Consider the following 11,477-nt stretch of genomic DNA (forward strand, 5'->3'; position numbering starts at 1 on the left):
CAGTTACTCGGCTGCAAACATCATTTAATAAGCCTCGGAACGAATCCGCCCCGCCGCGCTTTGCAGGGTTACTCGACCGCGGATCAGATTCACCTTTCTCTCTTTTTTTTAAATAATATTTATTAAGTTTTCCACAAATATGAAAAAGACAAAAGAAGAAAAGAAAAAAACACACAAAAAGGATAGAAAATACAAAAAAGAATAAAAAGACAATTAAAAACATTTCAATCTTTCCATGTCCTGTCTTTCATTTACTTTTTCCGTGACCTCCTCACGCCTCCCATTTTTGTATTCTAATTCAATTAAATATTCCAGCAAATCCTTCCTACTTTGTTTTTATCCTAATAATTTATCTTAACATATTATAATTTTACCTTCTCTCTTTCACCAATGCATTTTTACTTAATCCTTTATATCCTTTCTGCTAAAACCACATATATTTTTTTTCAGATTCACCTCTCAAGGACTTAACTTCCCAGGAAACACGCGCAAATCGCGCCAAGTCATTTAGAAGCAAGTCTCAAACGAATGAGGGTTCGCTTCCCACTAGAACGGCGGCCCTGCCACGCGCGCCAAGCGCACCCAGCAGCAGCTGCCCTCGCGGACAGACCCTGCGCGAGAAAAGCCTCTTTGCAGAGTTCCAAAAAGGGGGCGGGGGAAAGAACGGGGAAAGAAAGAAGGAAGGAAGCAGCGAACCAGCACCTCATTGGACAGCAGCCCCGACGGGAACTCCGCCCTCTTTGGCTGGGGCTCGCTTCCTCATTGGCCAGCCGGACGAAGCGGACCCCCGCGAGCCCGGCAGCGAGTCAGAAATCGGTTGCCGGGCAGGGTGGGGCGTGGCTGACCAATGGGCGAGAGGAGAGGTGCAGCGGTGGCGGTTGAAGGCGCTCGCGCAGGCGCGTGCTCCTTCTGTAGCAACGGCCGAGGAGGAGGAGGAGGAGCCACTGCTCTTGTTGTCGTTGCCGAGATCCGGCGGCGGCGGCGGCCGTGGAGGAGGGCAGGTGGGTGGCGCCTCCTCCTCCTCCGCCTTTTCCCCTCCCAGCGCGCAAGCAGTTGCCCGTCGCCAGCCCCTCTGAGGGAAGCCTGGCTGGCTGGCTCGGGAGCCGGCGGCGCGGTGCCCCCAGCTGAGGGAGAGCGGCCGGGGGTGGAGGGTCCCGGTCCTGGCCTCCGCCCTCCTTCAGGAGCCCCAGCAGGTGAGCGAGGCAGCTGCGGCTGAGGGGGAAGCGGTGGCAGCAGGAGGGCACGGCGGGGGGGGGGGGAGAGGGAGGGCGAAGGCTGAGGAGGGGGCGGCGGGGGAACCCGGGGGGCAGATATATATATATATTTGGGGGGTATATATGTATATATTTGGGGGGGGGGGTTAAAAAAGGAACCTGGGGAAACGGACTTCGGAAAGAGGAGGCAATTCTGGGGGGGGGGGTTCTTTTCCTGAGGTGGGGGGGCGAAGCCTCCTGACTGGGGCTAACATAGAGGGCTGGATTGGGGCTGGTGGTGGGGAGGAGTGGGGGATTTGGGGTGAGTGCGTAGGATCTACGTAGGGGAATGAAAGGGTCGCGGGTTCTGTGGGGGACGGTGGCAGCTGCACACACACAAATACACCCCCCCCCCAATTGTGGGGCTGGGGTGTGGAGGGAAGCAGGACACATATTGGGGGTGGGGGGATCTGGTAGGAAGGGGCGGAAGAAACAAGAGTTTTTGGGTGGGTGGGTGATGACTGGGGATTTGGGTTATAAATCGATAGGGCGGTTAACGTTTAGTTTTTTTAGGGGGGCTGTTAAGACGCGAAGGGTAGAGATGGGCGATGCAAGTGGAGTAGAAGGAATCTGGTCGTTAGGGTGCTCAAGGGGTGGATGGGGTGCTGGCTGGGGCTCAGGGTGTGTGTACCTAGATGTGTGGGGAAATTAGGTTCGTGGTGAGATGTGAACTGAGTTGTGGGGCTGGCAGAGAAGATGAGGGGCTGCAGGCTTATGCCTCCTGGCTTGTTGGTGAGTCTTTCTGAATACAGCCCACTGTAGCTGCACCAGTGCATAAAAAGGTGAAGGGACCCCTGACCATTAGGTCCAGTCGTAGACAACTCGGGTTGCAGCACTCATCTCACTAGGTTTGGGCTATTAGTGGTGCAGGATATATATATATATATATATATATATATATATATGCATGCATATGCAGTACTGTGTATAGAGAATGGGATGGCGGGAGAGCAATGGGGAGAAGGGAGGAGATGTTGGATGTTGCTTGTGAGACCTGTCTGGTGGGTGAACACTACTGTTGGGGAATATCAAGAGCAAGTGGGAGGAGGAGAGGTGTTGGGAGCTGACTCACGTTAATACCTGGATAATTGGGAGGGGGAGAGGTTGCTTTTAGCAGATTCCCTGTTTGTGGTGGGGTGAGTGGCTGGTGCCCCTTAGACATGAGACTGTATGGGGGGGGAGGTGAACATTATAGATCAGTAAGAAGTTAGGGGATTGGGGGGGAGGTAGGGTATTGGGTAGGGAATTCTGGTGGAAAAGAGAAAACAGCAAGAGTTGAAAAAACTTGTTGAGTTACAGTCAGGGTAATGCCTGGGTATGGGGAGATTCTGTATTTGAGCTAGCTGAATAAGGCTGAGATGAAAATTTGTGAGAAAAAGATGGGCTACCATTTTATTTACTTACAAAAGTATTTCTGTACTGCCAGTTCATACAATACTATGTGGTGGTTAATGCTGGTACGTATGTTTAGAGAGATGATCTGAGGAGGGGATAATAAGTGCTTGGCTGGGGATTGAATTGATTCGGTTTTGAGCAAAGTGTTAGAGGTAAATTGATTAGAATTTATGAGTGGTGCTGAGAGTGACAGCACAATATTCCGTTGTTGAACAGAGGTCATAGGTTTGGGGTGGTGGTCATGGAAAATAAGATAATTGTGTATGGCAAAGGGAGGAATTTAGGAGAACCAGAGTAGGCTCTGTTGTTGTTCTGGAAGGAAGTGAGAGTCTAGATGGGTTATGTAAGAATGCCAGTGTGGTATAGTGGCTAAAGAGCCAGAGTAGAAGCCAGATTCAAATCTGTTCAGCAGTGAACATCACAGGATGATCTGGGGTCAGTCACTCTCTCTCAAACTAAAACAAACAAACACCTCTCAAGTTTGTAGTGAGGATAAAATGGGAATGGGAACCAGGTATGCCACACCGAGCTCTTTGGCAGAATAGCAAAATATGAATGAATGTTCTTAAGAATTTGGGAGACAACATTTGGAGTGGGTTGTGAAGGGTATATGGAGTGGTTGATGTTTATGGTAACTGACCTGATCTTGGGAATGAGCTGGGGATAAGGAGAAAGAAGAGATGCATGGAAGAGGAATCATTGGAATAATTTCATGTAGGACAAGAGGAGTTCACTCTGAGAAGTAGAAACTGGATGGTGGCAGGGGAGCTGTCTGTGAATGAAGGAGTATGTTGAAGAGGCGAATTGGGTGAGCAACTGGCACCTAGTTTTAAGAAATTAGGTCTGGCAGCTGCCTGCCTTGGATCAGGCTTGTTGAGTGTAGTCGTTGAGCAAATCTAATAGGCATAGGGATGTGGGGTTGGTCAAAATACTGTGGCCAAAAGCAGTATTGGTTGGTTGATTTTTTGTTTTATTTTTGTCTGAACTGGTGGGGAATGATTGGCCTCAGTTTTAAACAGGTGGCAAGAAGTTACAGACTAGCTAGTGTGGTTGGTAGGACAAAAGAAACCAATTTGGTTTATGCTCTGGAAGGAAAGTGGATGTGGGTACAGGTAGTATGAGTGAAAGATTTTTAGGCACTAGTAAGAACAGGATATGGTTGATAGTGTGGAGGAAAATGAGTCTGAATTATCAAGTAAGCTTCATACAAAGGTGATCAGTTAGAAGCTGCACAGAGTGTGGGAGCTAATTGGAAGCTAAATACTGGTAAGGGACTGGTTGGGAATGATGAAATGCATAACTTGAAACAGTCAGAGTTGGGGCATTTAGGAATCCCTAATATTTTTTCAATTCTCACAAGAATCAGGAAAAGCGGCATTTACTAGAGCAGAATCTTAGAGCTGAAGGGAGGGACATACTGAAGCTGAGTGTAGACTAGAAGGAAGAATTGGTTATTGGGTCCAGTTAATGCCTATGTTTGAGGAGGACATGTAAGGATTGTGCTGTGCAGAAGAAAACACTATGTGAAATTGCAGTTGTTGTGGTAGGAGCTGGATATAGTCAGAAGGATTAAGTTTGGGTGGAGCTTGTTCAAAACAGAGTGCTCTCCTTCCCCCTCCCCCACCTTTGGAGGGCTAAAGATATAGAACTCATTCAGCCTGAGGCTGAATATTGACTCCATGTGAGGCAGCCTGGGAAGGGAGCTATCATTTGGACTGCTCTTAAGTTAAGGGAGAGGCTTGAATATGAGGGGGCTGACTGTGTATGTCACTTAGTATGAGGAGGCATCCAGTGTGAAGGGGGAGAAATGTGTGATTGGATGCAAGAAAGATCAGGCTAGCTCAGGATTAGACATGTCGAAAGTGTAAGATTGATAGAGGATTTGAGAGTCTCCAAGGACTGCTTGGAATAAGAAGTATTCTTTTGGAAGGTGACAACAGAAGTACCATTTTATGATGATAATAGGTCATATGGACCATATAGCTCAAGGCAGGGTTGGGGAGTTGACTATCTGTGTAAGGATTCCTCTTTGCCAAAAACAGTTTTGTGAGTAATTTAAAATGATTTTCTAACATTGCTGAGTTGTTAAGCTGGGTATAACTAGGTGCTAGGATAACACTGAGCCCTTATAGTGCTGGGTGAAATGTTTAGAGAGAAACTTCCTGTTAACAAAGTTGGGAGTATTACAGTACTCCCACTCAGGAACTGGGGAGGCGTGAAAGAGTGCAATGAATTTGGGGCGGGGGCTGTTATTTGGCTACATAGCTGAGGTATAGTGTTGCTCTCTGGAGAAGCTGCTTGGCAGCTTGGAGCAGAATTGGGATGAGGTTGTCTTTTTTGTTATAAATAGCCGCTGAAGGGAGAAAGAAGGAGACTGAAGGGAAAACTTCACCATCCAGCGAACACAAATGTTATTGCAAGCTCCTGTCTTGCTACTGTGGGAGGTTCAGGCAGCAGCTTCCAGGAAGTTCTGTCTGGTTTCTTTTTTGTGCACACTATGTGGAGGCTGCCTCCCTTGTGTCTTATTCTTATAGGAAATGAAATGCAAAGGGAGGAGAATCTCTCACTGCTCTAGTACCTTATTTCAGAATTTATGAACACATAACTGCATTAATGCTTGCTTTAAAAGAATAATTGCAGCTAACACTAAAGTGCTTTATATCTGTGCCATGTGTCTTGAGACTTCCTGAATTTCCCATAAAGAGCTAGGCTTTGATCTGATCTTAATCATTTATGTCTCTCACCAGCTTTGCTAGTAGTAGACATGATCAGTCATTTCTATTCACAAGAGTCATGACATTTATAGGTCTGGCTTTTGACATTAACATAACTCGGTAAAATAAGCTTCAAAATATAGAGGATAGCTCAGCAAAGCAAATACAGTGGTACCTCGGGTTACAGATGCTTCAGGTTACAGACTCTGCTAACCCAGAAATAGTACCTCAGGTTAAGAACTTTGCTTCAGGATGAGAACAGAAATTGTGCGGCGGCGGCAGGAGGTCCCATTAGCTAAAGTGTTGCCTCAGGTTAAGAACAGTTTCAGGTTAAGAACGGACCTCCAGAATGAATTAAGTTCTTAACCCGAGGTACCACTGTACAGTCAGCTTTGCCCATTCAGCTCTTATAACATGGTGTACAATATTTTGGGGTCAGCTCTTCATGCCTTTTGCGAGGATCCATGTGCAGGAAGCCATGGTCACCTTTTACCTATCTGGTGCCAAGTACTTCAGTGTGGCACACAGGGATTTTCTTGAGTGCTAGCTGTTATAAATTGAATACCATTTTAGGATTTCTGGAAATTGTGGTGTGGGGCTTGGCAGCAAATGATTCTGCAGTTTCCTCATTCGGTGGTTTCCTCATGTGAAGTCATCCGTGTTTCTTTTCTGTGTCTGTCTGCCTGTCTTTATAATTTTTCTAGACCGAAGTATAGTCTTGATACAATTTTCATTTGGTCTGTCATTTCCACTCTCCTATGGAAAGAGAAAATCCAAGAGTCCACAGTTTAGGACTGACTACCTATTTTATTTATAAAAGTATTTGTATAACACAATCTCAAAAAATATCAGGGTGGTGTCATATAGTAGTGAGCAGCCTTTTGAGTATTGTTGGCTGGAAATAAACAAAATAGCAAGAGGAGTTGAGAGGGAGTGGAATGGGGGAGCTGGACATTATGGAAGACCCAAAGTCTGCATCAACAGCATGTCCATTTTTCTGTCTTCTCTCCCCCCACTCCTGTATTTTGCTTGACATCCAGCCTGTAAGAGTGTTTTGGAGAACTTGAAAATGGTGATAGTTTAATTGTTCCTAATAAAGGTACTACCCTACTGTGGCTTTTGATGATTTTTCTAAGGGACCAGCACAATTTCCTATGCTTTTTGAATGGGTGAATAGAAAACTACTAGTAAAATTTGATTGTCCGTTGAAGCTTTCAGTTTTTAGAGGCAGAATACTAATAGAAGTTTGTAGATTTCTCCTGGGGCCAATAGCCTTTGTTTCCTGGCATTCACCTGAGTGGTACAAGTGTGCACACAGCTACCATAGTGAAACACAGTACAGAGCTACTGAGGGTGCATGTGCAGCCAGTAGCCTTTTAAGACTTGAAGAAAGTAGTGAGCAACTTGTGCAACTGCCATAGTCTTGTGTTGTGTAAAACCTAATGCAGTACTATAGCAGCTGTGCACATCTTTGATGCCGCTACAGTTACTTGGCTCAGAAAGATACATGGAATCACCCTTGTTAATGGGGATACATTTCGCTTGATAGCTTTTGTAGGGAAGAAGATGCAGAACAAGGGAGGCGCAGTGGTGCAGCAGCCTCTGAGCAATTATATGCAAGTCTTACAAAAATCCATAAAGCGGTAAATTATAATTGAGATGTTGCAGCTAATTATTTGTTACATAATACCATAACCAAATGATTCTCTAATTTTTTCTTGAAGTTGGATCACTTGACTGAAAAAGGATTACTTCAGCTGTTATCAAAGTTGTGCTTAACCTCTGCTTTGAATGAGCCCTCTTCACACCATATCTGGAACATTCTGGCCTGAATTCACTTTTTCATTTTCAAGGGTAAGATTTTCTATATTTTTAAAATATTTTTATATTTAAAAAAGCACCTGGTTACTTGGGATTGGCTGACATCACAAGGGATCCATCTTTGCAAACTAAAGGATAGTTCAGATGTTGAAATTTAACCAGCTACTCTTTCACTAGGAGAGTAACTTATCTTCTCCTGCTAATGGCCCCAGAACAATACTCTCCCCCCCCCCCCACTTTTTAATTCCTGCAAACACCAGTGTGAGTCAAGAGAAGGTGGGGAGTGGCTGAAAGCTATCCCTGAAACTAGCAGCATAAAAGAATTCCTCCAGTGTGACTATAAACCAAGAGGTAAGAGAGCAAGGGTTAATAACCAGCTTTTCCCAATTTGTAGCATTACCTGAATAGCTTTTACTTGTTTACCATTACGATTGCTAGGTTTTATGGCACAATAAAGATACAGAAGCTCTCCTTCAGACATTTTCAAATCTCTTCATTCTCGTTAGCCTTTTTTTTAAAAAAAAAAAAGGTTGCATAGCACTAGCAGCACTGTTTATTCCATTCTAGTGTTGCCTAAAGGCTTGGGAACATTTTAGACAAATATTTTTTTTTAAAAAAAAAAAACACTGTGTACCAACTGGTTAAATATATTTTGGTTGATCTGAGGAACAATTCCATACCTCAGTTATGCTGGCTGTGGGATGACACATTTTGGCAGAAGCCCTGCTACAGTAGCAGGACATGAAATATACCACTGCCATGACAGATAATACCAACAGAATGATCTGCCAGTAAATATATGGTAGTGGGATGGGCAAAACAAAGTATAGTAGTGAGCAGAGGCAATGCTGGGGGAGTAGTCTGTATTTATGCTATATCCTGTATTCAGACCATGACTGTGCCCTTGTAATAATAATTTATTATTTATACCTCACCCATCTGGCTGGGTTTCTCCAGTCACTCTGGGCGGCTTCCAACAAAATGTTAAAATACAATGGTCTGTTAAACATTAAAAGCTTCCCTAAACAGGGCTGCCTTCAGATGTCTTCTCAAAAGTCTGGTAGCTGTTCTTCTCTTGGACATCTGGTGGGAGGGCATTCCGCAGGGTGGGTGCCATTACCGAGAGGGTCCCCTGTTTGGTTCCCTGTAACTTGGCTTCTCGCAGCAAGGGAACCGCCAAAAGGCCCTTGGCGCTGGACCGCAGTGTTTGGGCAGAACGATGGGGGTGGCGAACGATGGGGGTGGAGACTCTCCTTCAGGTATACTGGACCGAGATCATTTAGGGCTTTAAGGGTCAGCACCAACACTTTGAATTGTGCTCGGAAACGTACTGGGAGCCAATGTAGCTCTTTCAAGACCAGTGTTATGTGGTCTCGGCGAGACAGTCTGCGGGCAGATAGGGTCTCAACCTGCATAGCAGATGGAGCTGGTAAACAGCTGCCCTGGACACAGAATTGACCTGTGCCTCCATGGACAGCTGTGAGCCCAAAATGACTCCCAGACTGCACACCTGGTCCTTCAGGGGCACAGTTACCCATTCAGGACCAGGGAGTCTTCCACACCTGCCCGCCTCCTGTCCCCCAAAAACAGTACTTCTGTCTTGTCAGGATTCAACCTCAGTCTGTTAGCTGCCATCCATCCTCCAACCGCTTCCAGACACTCACACAGGACCTTCACTGCCTTCACTGGTTCTGATTTAAAAGAGAGGTAGAGCTGGGTATCATCCGCATACTGATGAACACCCAGCCCAAACCTCCTGATGATCTCTCCCAGCAGCTGCATATAGATGTTGAAAAGCATAGGGGAGAGGACAGAACCTGAGGCACCCCACAAGTGAGAGCCCCAGGGTCTGAACACTCATCCCCCAACACCACTTTATGAACACGACCTAGGAGGAAGGAGTGGAACCACTGTATAACAGTGCCCCCAGCTCTCAGCCCCTCTAGACGGTCCAGAAGGATGTTATGGTCAGTGGTATCAAAAGCCGCTGAGAGTTCCAGCAGAACTAGGAAACAGCTCTCACCTTTGTCCCTAGCCCACCGGAGATCATCGACCAGTGTGACCAAGGCAGTTTCAGTCCCATGATGAGGCCTGAACCCTGGCTGGAAGGGATCCAAATGGTCCACTTCTTCCAGGTGTGCCTGGAGTTGTTCAGCAACCACTCACTAAATCACCTTGCCCAAGAATGGAAGATTTGAGACTGGGCAATAGTTGGCCATATTGGCCAGGTCTAAAGATGTTTTTTTAAGAAGCGGTTTAATGACCGCCTCTTTCAGCAGCTCTGGGAAGGCTCCCTCACAGAGAGAAGCATTCACCACCCCGCGAAGCCCATTGCCCAGTCCTTCCCGGCTAGCTTTTATAAGCCAGGATGGGCAAGGATCAAGGAGACAGGTGGTTGGTTGACCATTTGGCTTTACACCACCACCATAACCAGAGCAATTGGTCTCCTCCTCTTCTAGTGGGGGACAAAGATAGCCATCAATGTTCAGTCCACTTACGTTGCTGCAACTGAGCATACAATATGGTGTAACTTGGTGCCCAACTGCAGCACACTAGTATGGGGAGCCCACAACTTGGATATTAGAACGCAGGGCCTATATCTCTCCAGCCCCATGTTGTGCACACTATGGAGGGGGCACTTTAAATAAAATGGGAGCACTTCACAAAAAGCAGCCTGCCTGCAGAACACTCAGTGGAGCTTGAGCACGTTGCAGTAATATTTCTATCTAGAACCCCTACAGGTACCTTGCCATGGGACTTCACCTGCAAACACTGCAGCGGCAATTGTCATTCCACTCCAACAGGGAATACCAGGATAGAGTACACAACACAGGTAAGCAAAGGAAAGGGGGAATCATGCAATCATGCTACATTGTCTTAACTGCTTAAACTGTCACCTATGCCCACACACTTTGCAATATCGGAATACTATGTCTTATCTAAGCTGTATTTTTCTAATGTATCCCTCACAACAGTGGGAAGCCATTTCCCCTATAGACAAGGGTGGTACTCGTTGCCACACACAAGTTATCTATTGACAAAGGCAAGGCACTGCACTTTAGCTATTACTATTGTTGGTCAAATACTCATGAGCACTCTTGTCTTGCAGGATCACAGCTCAGCTGCATGGAGTAAATCAAGCTGTCACTATAGACACTGAGTTTCACCGCAATTCTAAATGGGTGTGTATATTCACAAGTACTGCACACACATTCAAGAACTATGTGCTCCAATTGCTGACTTTTCCTTATTGCTTTCTGTGTCTTCTCTTACTTTTCACAGGACAGTCTGCCATGTACAGGATCCATCCCGCTCCCTGCTGTTTGCAGGCCATTAGAGTCGTCCATCTCATGAGCAACAGCAATGACCAGACTCCTGGTTTTTCCTCTGTAAGGTTGTTACAATCTACTTGGCCCAGAGAGGCTCCTGCATCACTGTAAGCTGATGCAGTTATGCAACAAGTGAAGAAGCTTCTACCTTGGAGCTGGTGCCATAAGCAACAGTGTACTTCCTACCCTAACCACCATCTGTTGAGCCAATTTCCAAGACCCAGGAGCCCTACTGGATTGACTACACTTGAATTTTTCTTGTTCAGGATCTCGTCTATTCTGGATGCTATTCAATAAAAGCTATGACTTTGTGATGAGTGGTTTTTTTGTTGCTAGTGAGTAGGAGATAGGGATCACTTTGCCTTTCATAGTATGACTGTGCTTCAGCTGACCTCAGAACATGACTCATGGGCGTGTGCATTTGATGGGCTTTCAGGGGCAGTGGTCCTCTATCCACTGCTTGCTGACTCTAGTCTGGACTACAAGAGGCACACAAATGGAATGACTGCTGCTGTCAGAGTATATGAGGCAGTCTCCTCTAATGGCTGAGTGGTTAGGACAGTGTTCTGTGTTGCTTGCAGTGTGGGTGCAAGTCTTTGGAACTCCTCTCTTGCCCTTGACATGACTGGCTTTGGGAGGCATTCCCCCTTCTCCCCAGTGTGTCTTGAACATCCACCACCTGCTTCCCAACTTCATGCCACTTGCAGTGAACCACTGGAAGTTGCTGTCTTCTGTGTCTATGGCTGTACTTGTGTGTCCAGTGTCCGCTTTTTGATGGCTAGGCAAAGGGTGTTTTCTTCCATGGGTGTGTCTCTGTTGTCTTCAGTTCAGAGTTCCCTATTCCTGAACTATGTACCTTCTTTTCCTCTGTGCATATGTATTGCGTCAGTATCTGTGGACATCCTTGGAACTGGCACTATTTATGTACTTCCCAATAGTGGGTTCTCCGAGTGACTTAAAATACA

At 46.1% G+C, this 11,477-nt stretch overlaps 1 protein-coding gene across 7 annotated transcripts in view; it reads left to right on the plus strand.

The window, feature by feature from the left end:
• Nucleotides 1-852: 852 nt before the first annotated feature.
• Nucleotides 853-11,477, plus strand: part of LOC310844136 (SERTA domain-containing protein 2-like) — a 20,240-nt gene continuing 9,615 nt past the window's right edge. Inside the window, exons 1-5 of one of the 7 annotated variants that reach the window (XR_014563974.1) lie at nucleotides 1,008-1,193; nucleotides 7,087-7,216; nucleotides 9,914-10,016; nucleotides 10,293-10,365; nucleotides 10,466-10,826. The gene's annotated coding sequence lies outside the window, so the exon portion shown is untranslated. Of the gene's footprint in view, nucleotides 1,194-7,086; nucleotides 7,217-9,913; nucleotides 10,017-10,292; nucleotides 10,366-10,465; nucleotides 10,827-11,477 lie in introns of those variants that run through there. The other 6 variants (XR_014563976.1, XR_014563975.1, XR_014563977.1 and 3 more) reach the window with 6 other exon arrangements.

The sequence above is a fragment of the Podarcis gaigeae genome (assembly GCF_964106915.1).
Source record: "Podarcis gaigeae genome assembly, chromosome: 1".
NCBI lineage: Eukaryota > Metazoa > Chordata > Lepidosauria > Squamata > Lacertidae > Podarcis > Podarcis gaigeae.